Source organism: Vidua chalybeata, chromosome 14 (assembly GCF_026979565.1).
Source record: "Vidua chalybeata isolate OUT-0048 chromosome 14, bVidCha1 merged haplotype, whole genome shotgun sequence".
In the NCBI taxonomy this organism is placed as follows: Eukaryota; Metazoa; Chordata; class Aves; order Passeriformes; family Viduidae; genus Vidua; species Vidua chalybeata.
In genome coordinates, this window is record NC_071543.1 from 19,672,271 (window position 1) to 19,688,129 (window position 15,859).

General features: G+C 46.7%; 1 long non-coding RNA gene across 1 annotated transcript in view; it reads right to left on the reverse strand.

Annotated features, from left to right (window-relative positions):
* Nucleotides 1-4,689: 4,689 nt before the first annotated feature.
* Nucleotides 4,690-15,859, reverse strand: part of LOC128795257 (uncharacterized) — a 64,875-nt gene continuing 53,705 nt past the window's right edge. The window contains exons 2-3 of the long non-coding RNA XR_008433459.1: nt 8,914-9,098; nt 4,690-6,308 (exon numbers count right to left, since the gene is read on the reverse strand). This is a non-coding gene — a long non-coding RNA (uncharacterized LOC128795257). The remainder of the gene's footprint in view (nt 6,309-8,913; nt 9,099-15,859) is intronic.

Genomic DNA, 15,859 nt, shown 5'->3' on the forward strand with positions numbered 1-15,859 from the left:
CTGCTTCTCTGGAGCCTAAATAAGCATAGTAGCATTAAAATAAATATTTGGATGATTTAAAACATAAACAAACATATCTATCTAGTAATCTGCAGTTTTTACTGACAAATAAATTCACAAATAATTTCTGTCCTGCAGACAGCCCAATTTAAATAGAATAACACTGTATTACTTTACCTCTAAAATTACCATGTATTTTATAGTACACAGACATATGGCCCTGCACTACTTACACAAGTGATTTTTTTCCCAGAACCTCTCTGTTAGCCTTTAAAACTTAATACAGAAATACAACACGATTTAAAAGCTCAGCTGTTGTAGGGATTTGGTTCTTATTGCTCAGCTGCCTGTTTTTTCTTTCAAAAAAAATGAAAAAAAAATCTTCATTTACTCAATTGTTCAATCTTTGCTAAATCTTTAAGTTATCAAAGCAAAAGGTCCAGTTGTGAGCAGTTTAACTGCAGTCACCTGACCCCAAATACTTGGGAAAAATCACTGTTGGAAATTTCTGTATACAATAGAAGAGGTATCATCATTTGTGAAGATACGACATCCACTTATCTTCTGCGCCGACCAGATAATTAACATATTCATGAAATGGCTATTTACCCTCAAATAGGAGGATAATAGAAAAATAACACTAATTGTTTTGGCAGCAGTTTGTTTAGGAGTTATCTGAGGCAACAAATGTTTCTTTTGTAGTTGTGGAAAGGCAGAAATCCTCCTTTCTGTAAACACTTCTGTCTTCAGCTTTCCTTCCTCCCCGAAATTTGGATACTACCAAGGAAAAACTGTGGAATCAGTGAAAGGAGAAGGAGAAGGATTTAAAAATGAAATGGTAGTTAGTTTTCTTTGGATAGCAATTGTTTGCATATTTTTATTATAATGGAAGCCACAGAGTACAACAGCATTCTGGAAAATGCTGTGTTTTGCAGAGTACAAGAAGGGCTGTACCACATGCTGACTGAACAAAACAATGGTACTAATGGGGCATGAAGGGTGTGTACAAAATATTTGAAGAGGCTCAGGCTACTCCAACACTCAGGCTTATTTTTTGCCTCTCTGACTGGACTATAAGCTGCTTCCTTGTTGGCCCAAGCCTGCCCCTAATGAGGGCAGAGGGCCGACTGCTGGCAGCAGGTCAGGCCGTGCCTCGCTGCCACAGCTGGACAGCAGCAGTGACCACCCGTGTGCAGGGCTGGGCACTCCGGCCACAGGGGCAGTGCTGGCCACGCTGACCCACGGCCCCTCTCAGGCCACGCTGACCCACGGGCCTGGTCCGGCCACGCTGACCCACGGGCCTGGTCCGGCCACGCTGACCCACGGGCCTGGTCTGGCCACGCTGACCCACGGGCCTGGTCCGGCCACGCTGACCCACAGCCATGGTCCGCCCACGCTGACCCAGGGCCCCTCTCAGGCCACGCTGACCCACGGCCCCTCTCAGGCCACGCTGACCCACGGCCCCTCTCAGGCCACGCTGACCCACGGCCCTGGTCTGGCCACGCTGACCCACAGCCCTGGTCTGGCCACGCTGACCCACGGCCCTGGTCCGGCCACGCTGACCCACGGCCCTGGTCTGGTCACACTGACCCACAGCCCTGGTCTGGTCACACTGACCCACGGCCCTGGTCCGGCCACGCTGACCCACAGCCCTGGTCCGGCCACGCTGACCCACAGCCATGGTCTGGCCACGCTGACCCACAGCCCTGGTCCGGCCACGCTGACCCACAGCCCTGGTCCGGCCACACTGACCCACAGCCATGGTCCGGCCACACTGACCCACAGCCATGGTCCGGCCATGCTGACCCACGGCCCTGGTCCGGCCACGCTGACCCACGGCCCTGGTCTGGCCATGCTGACCCACGGCCCTGGTCCGGCCACGCTGACCCACAGCCCTGGTCTGGCCACGCTGACCCACGGCCCCTCTCAGGCCACGCTGACCCACAGCCCCTCTTAGGCCACGCTGACCCACGGCCCCTCTCAGGCCACGCTGACCCCCAAACATGCCCAGCTTCCCCCGTGGCCCGCAGCACGTTCCACCTGGCTGCCCAGTGAGCGGTGCCTCAAGGTGGCCTGGGAAGCTGCCAAGGCCACTCCAGCCAGCAGCATCTCTGCCATGCTCTCAGCTCCAGCCAGCCCACAGGCCACCTCAGCCACGGGAATGGGATGGCCATTTCAACAACGTGCTCTGCCTCCTCGCTGGGGCTCAGAGTCGGAAGAGGAGCACAGCATGCAGCTGGAAGACAGGAGTAAGTTCAGAGAATGGAAAAGGAAACCTCTCCAGTCCTGGAAGCTTATCAAAAGGAAAAAATAATCAGTCTGGTTTTTGTCTGCAGCCACTGGACCTTTCTTGCTTGCAATATTAGAAGATAGTATAGCTAATCAAATATGAATTTTCAGCCTAAGGCTGAGAGGTGAGTGGCCGAGGGTTTCTGGGCTTTCCCAGGTTATCCTGCAAGGAATTTGGGGTTGTTTTTAAAGGCAAAGTTCACCTCCTCAGCACCATACAATAGCTTCAGCCCTCCAAAGCAATTGTTCTCACTGAGAATCTTCCTGCACCTACGGGCTCTCTGTAATAAAATATGGATGCAGTATTAATTAAATATAGATGCAATTTCCTCCTCCTTTCTCTCCTTAGCTGCTATCATGAACATTAGTGAGGCGCCTAAGGAAAGCCTTGCTAACGGGGAACAGCTGCCACACTAATTAGGCGCCGTGCTCCATCAGCCAGGCCCAGGCCCAGCAAACAGCACCTGACTTCTCCCCTCGCCATTCCCACAGCTGGCCCTGGCCCTCCAGCTCAGCTTCAGGCACAGGAGAAGGCCCCACAGAACAGGACGGGGTTACCCCGACCCCCAGCAGGTTTTGGTTGAGCTCCCTAAATGCCACAAGCCTTGTCTCTGTGCTGAAGACACTGCTAATGGGTCACGTTTGCAAAGCATTTGGAGCTGTGCTTGGCAGCATTGCCATCTTTGGGAAAGGCTGAGGGAAAGGCACTGCCAAGGAACAGTGTGGCCGTGTGTCAGCTGCCAGAAATTCCTGCCCCAGCAGACAGTCTGCTCCCAGAGCTCCAGCTAAACAAAGCAAATCCTGAGCCCATGGTGCTGCTGGGCCCATCCCCACCTTGCAGCCACGGAAAAGAGGGGACCAACCCCCCCTCCAAGAACAGTAAACCCAGAGAGCAAGAGGGAAGGGCCCTGCCTCTAAAAGATCCTTTGCTTTCACTGGCAGACTAAAGGGACCCCAACCTCCCTCCTGCATCCTGGCTGGGCAATTTGACAGAAGCTTTGCATCTGAAGTTGTATCACTGGGACAAAAATATTTTAAAACAAGACTGAAGAACGAAGAGGCCAAAACAGGAATAGGACATCACTAGGAGCTCATACTCCACTGGCAGCAAGACTCATGTATGAGTGGGGAGACCCATCTTCCCAGCACTGCACTGTGGCTCATGAACCATTTCTTGTGATGCCATTTCCTGTAGCATGTGAGAGCAGCCTTCCTCCATCCCCACCACCACCTGCTCCCAGTTTACCAATTACCATTTAATGTCCTCCATCTGTACAATGGCAGCACTGGTACTTCCTGACCTCACAGGTATGCCTGTGTGTCTGCATGTGTGAAGATAAATATATTAAAGATTGGGAGGCATTCAGGCCCTGGGCCAATGGGAGCCATATAAGTGCCAAAGAGACTAAGACAAATGAGGGCCATATAAATAGATGGCTGGAGAGCTGCAGCCCTGAGGCTACAGGCAAGAAAGGGGCAGAGGCAGAGACAAACCGTGGGAAAGAGCCCTGTTTGAAGTCTCTGACAGAGCACCCGAGTGCCAAGGAACACGGAGCAAAGCCCTGCTCCTCACACTGCGAGCTGTGCTGACACCCCTGCCATCAGGAGGCATCCCAAGGAGAAGAGGAAGGGTTGTCAAAATAAGCCCAGTTTTAGAGCAACAGCTGATAAGGGAGCCCGGTGACACACAGGAGCCCTGCCATGGCTTCTGGAGAGGTGCCAGAGGTGTAAAATGGCTTTGGCTCCCAGCACAGGCAGGTCCTGGGCTCTCCTGGCACCACCCCCAGCTCTTGACACAGACAGTTCAGGCAGGGAAGCAAGGAGCAAGCAGAGGTGTCCCTCCTCAGTCCATGACACATGGACAGTCACCAGGAGCAGATCCACCCCCTACCTGCATCTGCAGCCCCAAAACTTGGTGGACTTCAGTCTCCAGCTCTGTCAATCCTGCTGCGAAATGCACTTTATAAAGTGTCATAAATCATAAAACGCATCTCCCCCTCAGATCCACTGCCTCTTCTGCAGCTTCTGAGGAGGAAAAAAGGCACCTGGGAGAAATCTGGCCCACAAAGGTTCACAAAAGACTGCACACAGCGCCTTACTGGCAAAGAAAGAAAAAAGAACAGAGGAAAGGTAGAGACTGTAAGAGGTTAGAGGGAAAAGCAGCAATATCCTTTGAGAGCTCCCTGAGCTTTTCTGCCTGGTAAGCTTTGGGGATCTCTCTCAGCTTTCAAGAAGAAGGCAGCAGCATTTTTCAGGGGGAAAAAACCCCGTAACATCGAAGGGACACAGATCCTAACCATCAATATAGTTATAAAGGAAATAGGATGATTTTGCCACAGTAGGTCTGCAAAGCGTCTCCCAGGACTCCAGCTGGTTAGCCAGGGGAGAGACTAAGAGGATCTGCTCTCCATTTCTTCCCTGGTACACCCAGACACTGCTAAAGCAACACCTCCTCTCAGCTTTATTATTTAACATTTATTACAGCAGCACCCAGAGGCCCTCCCAGATCCTCAATAACATACAAAACACACAGACAGTTCCACCCCCCAGAGATATTTAAAGGCAAACCACAGAGCACAGCAAGGAAAAGGGAACAGGCAGAGGGGTAGGGACAAAAAATACCTCTTTAAATTCGGAGCAGCCAAGAGCAGAGTCACAGAGCTGATTAAAGGCTGTGGAGATGCATTTCAGTGAGAGAACTCTGTCTAATTAGCTTATCAAAGCCTAGGTTCATGCACACCTCTGTGGGAACCAAACTGTGAGAGCAGTTTCCCAGTCTAGCAAAGGCCTAACAGACACAGAAGTTAAACACAGCCTGACTGGGCTACAAGTCACTCGCCACAGGTGACAGCGATGCAGATCCATCACTACAGGTTTTTAATGAAGACAAAGCAGATGGTTTGGAAAAGCACCCTTATTCAAACAAGTTCAGTCATTTCAGGAAAATCCTGTTGCCTTTTGGGAGAGGTGATCACAACAGAATTAAACACAGCTTTCCCTGCACTACAAGGATTAATCAAATTGAAAAATATTGAATAGTGGAGTAAAGGATCACAAAAAAGTACTAGAATGCAGCAACAATACATATTAGCTCCTGTTTATTTCACAGGGAGAAGGAAGAGGTTTGTGTATCTCTCCAGAGTCTTAAACTGCTCAAAGATAAAAATGAAGCTCTTCAAATATTCCATACAAACAGACTGCAATATACTGATGTTTAGTTTTTGCCTGGGGCTTAGAAAAGTTTGCAGCACTGCTATGCTCCATAAGTCTTCAGTTTAAACACTCCCTCCATTCTCAAAAAAAAAAAGGAAAGAGATCTTAAGTCACTGAAATTGATATGGATGCAAAGCAGAGAAAGCTATTTCTAGGAAATTAATCTTCCCTTTTGCTCGTCTCAAAGAGACTGATGCAACAAAGCTGCAATTGCATACATCCACCCAGGATTATGGAACCAGATAACCCAGAGGTTTTGCCTGCAGGGACTCAAGGGTATCAGCTCTCAGCTCTATCCAAAATCTACCAAAACTACCATTAACATGCAAGTTTAGCACAACTGAGGTTTTAAAACATTTCACAGTATGACCAAATCTCACATACCCAAAAATTACCATGAATTTCCTGAAAACTACATCTATCTGTACTCTGGCTCCAAACTTCCACTCTGTTTTGATTTTTCTTTTTTTTTTCTTTTTCTTTTCTTTTTTTTTTCCCATTCATATTTGTTCTTCATTTTCTCTTTAACTTTTGGAAGAACACTAAAGCACACAGAAGTCCTCTAAAAAAAGGACTTCTTGTGGAGAATAAAAAAAAAAATCAGTGCATTACAAAAACTGTAACCCCAACACCCACCTGGATGTGCTGAACTGCCTGTCAGGTTGTGACACATGACTTATCCAAGTCCTTCCACCACTCTTACCACATCATGACATCATTCATCATTTTTAGGGCAGGTTTTAAACACACCATGGGTCTTTACCTCAATTCTATTCCTGTATTAAATCTTTTCCTGGGCTGCAATGCTAAAGAAACAAAAGCAGAGTGAGGACCCTATTTTCATGCATCATACTAAACTGTGTATCATAAATACAGTCATAAATACAGCTAAAATCTGTTGCACTCTTGTTATTTCCAGCATTTCTGCAACAAAAAAAATCATCTGAGGTAAAAGAACACAGAGTAGCAAAATCAGCAGTAAACACTACTTTTTGAAACATAATAAATCAAATATTTCACATAGACTTAGCCAAAAGAAAAAAAAAAACAGTTTTTTGAGCCTCAGGAGACGTTTATGCTGTTAAAACAATGTCTTCACTGCCCCAAGAATCAAGGGATGGTTTGGGTTGGAAAGTACCTTAAATATCATCTAGTGCCAGGTCCCTGCCATGGCAGGGACACCTCCCACTGCCCCAGGCTGCTCCAGCCCCAGTGTCCAGCCTGGCCTCGGGCACTGCCAGGGATCCAGGGGCAGCCCCAGCTGCTCTGGGCACCTGTGCCAGGGCCCGGGAAGAATTTCCTCCTAATATCCAACCTAAGTACACCCTTTCACCTAAAGGCCACTAAGCACTGAGTTTTTGCAGAGAAAGGACTGCCAGCTAGGCAGGAGCCCTTTGACAAACAAACCAGTCCAGGGCAGCAACTGCAAGGGCTTGAGGGGTTTAAGAGAGAAGGACACGCCACCCTTTTGGAGCTAGTCTTTCATTATTTTTGTTGGAAGAGAGAATCCTGTGTGCTGGGAGGGAGAGCCCCACCCCATCCCAGACCTCATCCTGCCATTTCTGCTCTGCAGGATTTTGCTTAATGACACCTGCACCTCCTTGAAAGGAATAACACAGCAAACCAGAGACTGTAGTGAAGGTCACTGGACTAAACCTTTTTGCCTTCTGTCCCATAGAAGGGACCACTAAAGGAAACATCACTTGCCCTCTCATTTTAGTGGGATGTGATTCCGTAGCTCTTAAAAGTTCTGGTTCAGCTTTTCTCTCCCCTCAGGCCCAGGAGTGGCGTGCCCAGTGGAAATCACCCCAGCAGGTCAGCAGCCAGGCTGAGGGCCAGCAGGGCTAGAGGCAAACAGCACACTGCAGCTGCACCTGGGGCTGGGCCAGGCTGCTCCTGCTCCTGCTCCTGCTCCTGCTCCTGCTCCTGCTCCTGCTCCTGCTCCTGCTCCTGCCCAGCTCACTCAGCTGCTCCCCACCCAGACAAGGGCTCACACAGAGCTCATGCCTTTGTCTGTCCTCCCAGGCCAACAGCAGCTCACAGTGACAGGCCGCATCCCCAAAGGGTCAAGCAAGCCAAGACAATGAGGAGAACGAGACAAACAGAGATTTCCCCTTTGTGGCGTCACTCTGGATTTTTCAAGCATCCACAGTTACAGGAAAATGACCATAAATTTGACAAGAAATTGGAACTTGGCTCTTTTCCCTATGTTTGCATTTTACAAAGAAAGGGGGGGAGAGAGAGAGAGAAAACCCCCACCTTTTGGTGTTTGTCCCTTGTTGGTTTCACACGTTAGAAACCTAGACTAAAAACAAGAGGGCAATAGGAGCTGTCAGACTTCCACCATCGCGTCCCTGGCTCCTCCGAGTGACACACCAACAAGAAACTTCTGGTATTGTCCAAGGGAAAAATCAGGGCAAAAGTTGAAAACGCAGCTGAACGGAGAGAATGGCAAGTTCTCCCAGCAGGAGATGTCTAGAGCAAAGCTGCCGCTCCGGGTGACCGGAGCCCAGCCCGGGTCCCGGCAGAGCTGGGAGAGGTTCCTGTGGCCCTGCCACCGCTAGAGGAGGGCAGAGTGCCACCGACAGAAGGGGCGACGCTTCCACAGCTTTGGGAGACAAACCACAGCCTCAGCTACCACACACAGACTTTGCACTGCCTCCTTACCATTTCTATTTTTGTAACCGAGGAGTCTCCTCAGTATTAATGAGATTCAGTAGGAGCTGGGGCAAATGACATGACACACACCCCCAAGGTATCTCCAAATTTCATTTAAAACCCAAGGGATCCCAAACCCATAGACATCACTTCTAGTCATCACTAACAATGTTAAATCATGATTCAGAAAATTTCAGCTGTAGAAATCAAGCGTCTGCAAGACAGAGTTACCTATTTTTCTTTTTAAACAAAAGCTGAAAGTTTCCATCCCTTCTACTCATTTCTATAATCCCCATAGAAAGTCTTCAAATATGAGCTGAATACAGAATAAAAGTTGATGAACCAAGACAGCAGGACAGCCTTCAAAAGGACTCCAATTTAAACAAAAGATAATCTTCCCATTTTTAAGACCATCTCATCATTTTGGGTGGGTTCAATCGTTAATTTTCAAGGGTACAGGACTGCTTATTTTGTGGGCAAGTTTCTGGCATTGATGGAACAGACAAAAAGCTATCATTTGAAAAGATGGCAACACTGCAGAGCTGAGCCAGTTCCAGAGCCATGACTTGTTTACCTATTGAGCACTCTTAGATCCTTCAAGGGGCAGAATGGTTTCTAGAGGCTTCAAGCCTACCTCTCTGAGCAGTACATTTGACTGTATCCCACTCCATCCCGTGCTCTGCTGGAATTCCAACTCCTAGCCATGCATCCGAGCTCCCATCACCCTGACAGACCCAAAGGCACAAGGCTCACCGTGGCTGCAGCATGGAGCTCTTCTCTGAGGACAACTGATGGTTTCATTCTCTGCAGGAGATGCTTGGATGGAGTTCTTGAATGAGGGCTACTGCAAGATGCACGTCACAACAACAGCTAGTCCTGGAGCTCCGCTGCAATCCCCAAAAAGGGAAAATTCCCATGGCAATGCCTTAGGAATTCAGCTGGAGAGAATGGGAGAACATGCATTATTAAGTAATAGTCAACAGCATGAGTAGGCACTGTGCATTATGCCAGCTACAAGTCTAATTATTTAAGTCTGTACACAAGACCCACACATACGAACACACACATGCAAATATACATTTAGGGAGAACAGATTTTACTTTTTGGCATTGCAAGTCCTTCCACAGTATTTTTCCATTTAGGAAACTCAGATATGATCTCCCTATTCTTCTTACAGAACAAGTTCTCTGTTTCAAACAAAGAACAAACAAAGTCCCTCAGTTGTGAAAGCAAGTCCTTCTTCTGCAGCAAATACATCAACTCCACCCCACAGTATTAGACAGAAATTTCAGCAAAAAGTAAATAATACAAACTTATTCTGATACATAGTCTACCACAGGTAGTATGCTGCAGCCCTAAACATAAAACCAAAACCAACCATACAAAAAAAAAGAATCATTTATAAGACAAAAAAACTTTTCAAAGCATTGAATTTTAAAATCAACTTAGAGAGTAAGTTCTTCCCCAGCCTCCAGAGTGTTTTCTCACTTGCAATATCAATCACAGTAGCCAGAACTCAAGAATTAGGATGTAGCAGAGCACTACTCTGGAGCATGACATTTTAACACAATGGTGGCCATTTCTGAGCTTAAAATAAGCAGTACTACTTAATGGTAAAATAAATTCTACAGGCTCTTCCAAATAGCTCCATCAACTTGGATTAAATAGCATACATTTCACGTGGCAAGAGGTACACCATATCCAGTGCTGAACTTAGCTATTTTAAAAATTAATTAGGCAATTATACACATGGGGAAACTGTTCTAGTAATTTAGCTGCTTAATCAAATCCCAGGTACCAAATTATGGACCTGATCCTGCAGTTCTTATTCAAGTCAAACTCCTATTGATGTCAGTGGGAGTTTTGCCTAATTAAAGATCAGGACATACACATGTGCAAGGCTGCTTTTAAACTGTGGCTTTGAATTTAGTCTTAGGAATATGAATATGGCTCTGAATCCCAAATCGTTGCCGACAAGTTTCTCATGTGAGACTTTGAGTATATTTATATATCTTTTTCCTAAGTCTGGCTCAAATTAACTTTTAGGTAAAGTCTGGAGATTTAGCTAAAGAGTCTTACAGTGCCCAATGGCAAACTGACCTAGTTTTGCAATTTTATTTTAAAACCAATGAAGCACTGCTAGAAAACAGGGAGCAGGTTGCAGACATATCACCTATGAATCACACACAGCTGCAGGAGCTGGGTTTGTGCTATTGTTTGGATCACACAAGGTGTCTCCAAGGGGTCAGCTGAGTATGTTCCCAAAAGGGACTGTCCCAGAGAAAGGTTCTGGCTGGTATGCCCAAGTCTCTGCCAAACAAGCTGCAACACGAGTACGCGAGGAGGAGTCTTTGGGGTGGAGGAGCAGGAACAGTGTCCTCCCTCACGTTCTTCAGTCCCAACCATCCAAGAGCCCTTGTGAGCTGCACTTCAGGCAGGGGCAGACTGGGCTCAGGGCTCATGCAAGAGAACTGCCTTCACCCCTGGCTGCTCATGCTGGTGTTGAGCCAACGCCTTCGGAGCGGCTGTACTGACAGACTCTGCTGATCCTGCCTCTGCCTCCTGCAGATGCCTTGGTGATGTGTCAAGGGGCACACTGAAGCATCAAAGGCTAGGAAAAGGTAAACCAAAATCAGTCAACAAGCAAGAAACCTGGTGGAGCAGAAGATTACTAAACACTGACAGTTGCCTGGTTAGTATTAGATGCTTAAAGGGAAATGTCTGTCTGTCCAAAAAACATGGCAGTGGGCATATACCCCAGTTCCCTTCTGCTCAGTGGCAAGGAAAAGCAGCAAAAGTTTTTTCCTTTTAAGCAAAATAGAAGCAACACTTTTCAGCCAGCACTGGGTTGTCTGTGCATTTGCTAAGTTACGCCTTCAAAGCAGGAAGGACAAGACCTTGTGTGTGTCTGAAGATAGAAGGAAATCACAATTCTGTCTAATATACTGGAGCAATTGACCATGAAAAGGTTACATGTTAGGAAATAATTATCTCTAGACACAGCTACTGACAAGGTCAGTGTCCACAAGGATTATTTCCTGCTCACCCAGTGCCTGCTGCCTGCAAGGGAGGTGGGTCTCCTGAGCTCCCAGCCCCACATTTCACTGATGCTAATGGCACTTGTGCACTGAGTGGCCCAGCAGCTGAAGCAGATAACCAGGAGTGAAGGGGTTAAGTGCCTGTCACAATAGAAACCTCTGGGGGCACTTGACCTTTTCACATTTTTTATTCAGGAATGAGCATCTTGTGCCTGTTGGAGGAAGTTCATCTACATTTGTCCTCATTCTTCACCCTGTTTGTGTATTGTCCCTTCCCTTCACTCAGTGCCCCCAGTGTCCCATTAAGTACCAAGCAACCTCTGTTGATGAATACGAATTTAGAGCAAAGATAGAGAGGGCACAAATACTGCACATTGATCAAGTGACTTACAAGGAATTTAAACATATTCAAGGCATATGTTTCTGCCAAATAGCTTCCTACACATATAATACTCACCTGTCAGTACTTTGGCGTGAAGAGGAAGAAAATCACAGATAGTGAACAGAAGCACTATGCTACCTGGAGCAACAGTCTGACAAGAGCATTAAAGATGTTTAAATGCTAAAAAAAAAGACTAAATCATAGCACTGACTTTCACATGTTAAAGAACGTGCCACAGAGAAGGCACAGTGATACCTGCCCTTGGTCTTTCAGTCAGCAATTAAGACTGTGAATTCCTCTGTTCCAAGAGGGAGGGTCTGCAAACCTCTCTGGCTGCAAATCAGTCAAGGGGGATAAATCCAGAATGAGTTTGTCACTGTTTCGTTTAGAGACAGATATTCTAAAAAAGTGCAAGCAATATTCAAGACCTTGATCCTGCTGGGATCAAGGAGAGTTTTGCATTGGCTTAAATAAGAGCGGGCTCTAGTCTTAGAGCACATGTGTCCAATTTGTTAATGTTTTGGGTTCAAATAAAAAACAAATCTCAAGTCTTCCCGGCATGGGAGTTTCAACCACATTCTTCCATTGGGGGAGAGCATCAGGGCTTAGACAAGAAAGAGTTTCTGAATGATCTAAGTGAATGGTCCTGAGGAGACTGGCATTACTGTGAGCTTTGAACACAACTACAGAGGGTCTTTTATAGATGTACTCCAGAGGGGAGATCCTTAGATGGGTCCTTTAATGCCTACCCCCATATGCAATCCAGATGAAACTCTTTATCAGATGGGGCCTGGATCTTGCTCCCATTAGAAGTTCTGCCACCGAATTCAGGGGGAGCAGATCTATTTGTCTTAGATGCTTATATGGCTTCCCTTATCTCAGTGCCTCAAAATAATTACCTTTCATTCTTTTGAGTCTGAGGAATACTCTTTTCTCCACTTTGCACACAGAGCACAGCCAGACCAGGTGACATAGTTATGTGTCACAGGCATATCCAGGTCACAAAAGGGGCTTAACTCCAAGCATCCCAAATCTTAGACCAAAGTACTATTCCACACCTTGTCACCACCATGAAACACCTTTCTCAAGTGGAGACACACAAGTCAGATTAGAGCAGCCTGTTTCCTTCTCTTGTTTGGACAAGGAGGAACAAACCCATGTGAGAAAACAACATTCAAGTATCTCTCACTTCTTTTTTCAAATAAGTTTTTCCAATTTGTCTTCTGCCACTAGTAGATGAACAGCAGTCAGCCCCTGGCTGCTGAACTATGCTGCAGTTCTAGAAAATATCCTTCACAACTTACACATCTCCACTGGCTGCTTTCCAGGACTCAGCAACCCATCCCAAGATAAAAGTAGTGATCCAATAAGCCAGTGGGTATAATACCAGCACTCTAGCAAAATCTCTGGGACCTTCAGTCACTGTCCACTATGTGCCAGAGGTAGCAGGTAACTGTGTTGTCACCAAACTGTCCTTGAAGGACATCCACAAAAGAGCTTTTGGGAGGATTCGGTGCAGAGTAGAAGGCAGGTCTTGGCCTAGAACAAGAATTAACTGAAGACACCTCAAGCTCACAGAGGAATGTTTCCTGGCAGTGGATGCTGCAAAGTCCCTGAAGTGCTGGAACACTTTCAGAAAGATCCATTCCCCACTGGCAAGGGACAGGTGTGCTCCTGCAGCCACCACCCAGTGTCAGTCTCCCCACCTCACCTCCAGGGACGTGTTCCAGGGCAGCACCAGCCAGCAGGGATGAGCACTGGTACTGCAGCAACTTGTTTGCTCCAGGCACTCTTGCACAGCAGCCAAGCCAGCCCATGCCATGTGAACACACCTGCACGTGGGAGGTGGCACAGCAGCCTCCTGGAGTGGCAGCAGCATCTAATTCCCTGGTAGCTTCATGTCATCCCTGTCTACAAACCACCCAGCCCTTGGCTGCACCTGACAGCCACTTACCAGCATTTAGCCCATGGCTGCTTGGAGCACTAAAAAGGGAAACACTGCGAAAGCAAAATCACCTCCCTGAATATTTGTTATTACTTACCTTCCTGACAGCCCCCAAAGGGCTCCAGCTGGGCTTTACAACCATGCCTCAGAGTGAAGGCTGTTAGTACCAAAAGGAACTTGGGAAACAGAGGGAGAAGAGGTCACTGGGAGCACCCGAAGGAGAACCCAGGTTCCCAATTTCCAGACTAATACCCTGCCCAATCGCTCCCTATCCATTTTCAAGAGTACTGACCCAAATACATAAATGAAAGCAAGCATGTGTTGTTTATTTCCAAGTATGACTGGCATGGTTTCCCCTGGGCTCCATGTTTCTTGGAATTATTTGAACTGGAAACCAATCAGCCTGTATTCGCTATTGATTTATTTTATAAAAATCTCTCATCCCTAAAGTAACAGTGCCTTTCCATGTCTCAGCCTGCTGTTTAGTGACACAGTAATCTAAAAGTTATTGATCACTTGGGTCTCTGCAGCCATAACATATCTTTCTAAGTGCCTTCATGTAGGACTATTTGCAACATAAGTACATAAATGGCAGGGCTGCTAATAAAATCAGCAAAGACATTAATAGAGATGTAACACTTGTGTTGTAACACAGCATGGACAAAGGCCAGTGGAGGCCAGCATCAAGAGGGAACAAGTATGGTCACTATGAGAGAACTTTCATTTCTCGTGGAACACCAGAAAGGCCACAACCAAATTTTAGTCTAAACAGGATTCCCAGGCTGGACACGGACTGGTCAGGCTACTCCCAACCTGAGCAGCGGAGTATCAGTGCTGGAGACACCAAGATGGTCTCATTCTGCTACAGCAGCTCTACTTGACTTCAGTCTACCCAACATCCTTCATGACTTCTGCTTTTCTACAATAGCAATCAGGGTCAGTGCACCCCAGGACACAGGACCCAGAGCAAGGAAGGTGTGGACACGTCACAGGAGAGAGCTGCTGCAGAAGTGCCAAGCTCTCCAGCTCCTGCTGCCTTGAACGGATGTTGGCAGCTGCATTTTTTTCTTCACCTGCTTTGACAGAGTCATCAACATCAGAGTCCCAACTGATCTGAAGCCAGACAGCACAGCAGCTTTCCAGTGGGCCTGCCTCAGTGCCACAAAGAAGGAGACCGTGTTATTTAGACCAGGTTCCGTTTCAGCAGGAAGATCAAATTCAGTCAGGAACAAGGTCTCCAGGAAGGACACTCAAGTGCATTACCCCAGCTGAGACATTCGAGGAGCTACAAATTTAAACAAGAAACATGTTGCCCATGGCAGAGATAAGGTGTCTGTACATCAATAGTTATCAGCATGTGCCACTTTACCCAGGCAAGCCACAGTGAACTGTGCCTTCCCTGTCTCCTCCAAAGAGAGCCAAAGTGTGCTTATTTTACGTGGCACAACTCATCTCTGCAGCCTGGACTCTGTCCCACGTGGCAGTGCTGTCTTCATGACCAGAAGAGAATTTCCCCCCTGCTAAAATGAAATCAATCATGGGAACAGGACAGCCCTCCCTGACACCGCTAGGCAGTGAGCCTGCAGACAGCCGTGCTCAGAACACGCTTCCAGAAGCAGCTTCCAGGAAACATTTGTAACCATTTAAATTTCCCACCCAAGAAGTTTTGCACTTGTCAATTTACCTTATGCCACAGGTTTTTAATTTAGTTGTACGGGAAGAAACTTTATATGCCTCAAATTTTATATGTTAATGCCAGATGTGAACACAATAGCATGTGTTCCCTGTCTGCCTGCTGCACTTCTTGGGAAAGGATGCTGTAATGCTGCAGCTCCAAATACTCACACAATCACCAAAACACTTGCCCCTCTTCTTCAGCGATTCCCCCAGTGCCCTGGGGAATTCCAACTGGCAAGACAATCTGCTCACACATACTTCCCAGCCTTCGGAGCACAAAATATCCCTGGATGCAAAAGGATTAAAGACAAAAATTTGATTTGCTAATTACAAAAGATAATAAGGAAACTGCTGAACACCATGCACTGTCTATTGCAACATAAGAATGCATTCCAGCTGCTTCCATGTACAGAGAGGGTGGAGATTATTGATCCAAAAAGCTTTTAAATCAATGAAGGTGCCAGAGTTCTTTCTACTACATAGACCTGAGATGGATGAACATGAAAAGATGCGACTTCTTTTGATTATCATTGTTTTGCTTTAAAACTAGGAATTCTTTTGCACATTTTACTGTTTGCTTTAGTGGGTTTTTTTTGTTTTGTTTTGGTTTGTTTTTTTTTTTTCCAGAAGTTAAATATTTTTGCAACTCTTATCAGT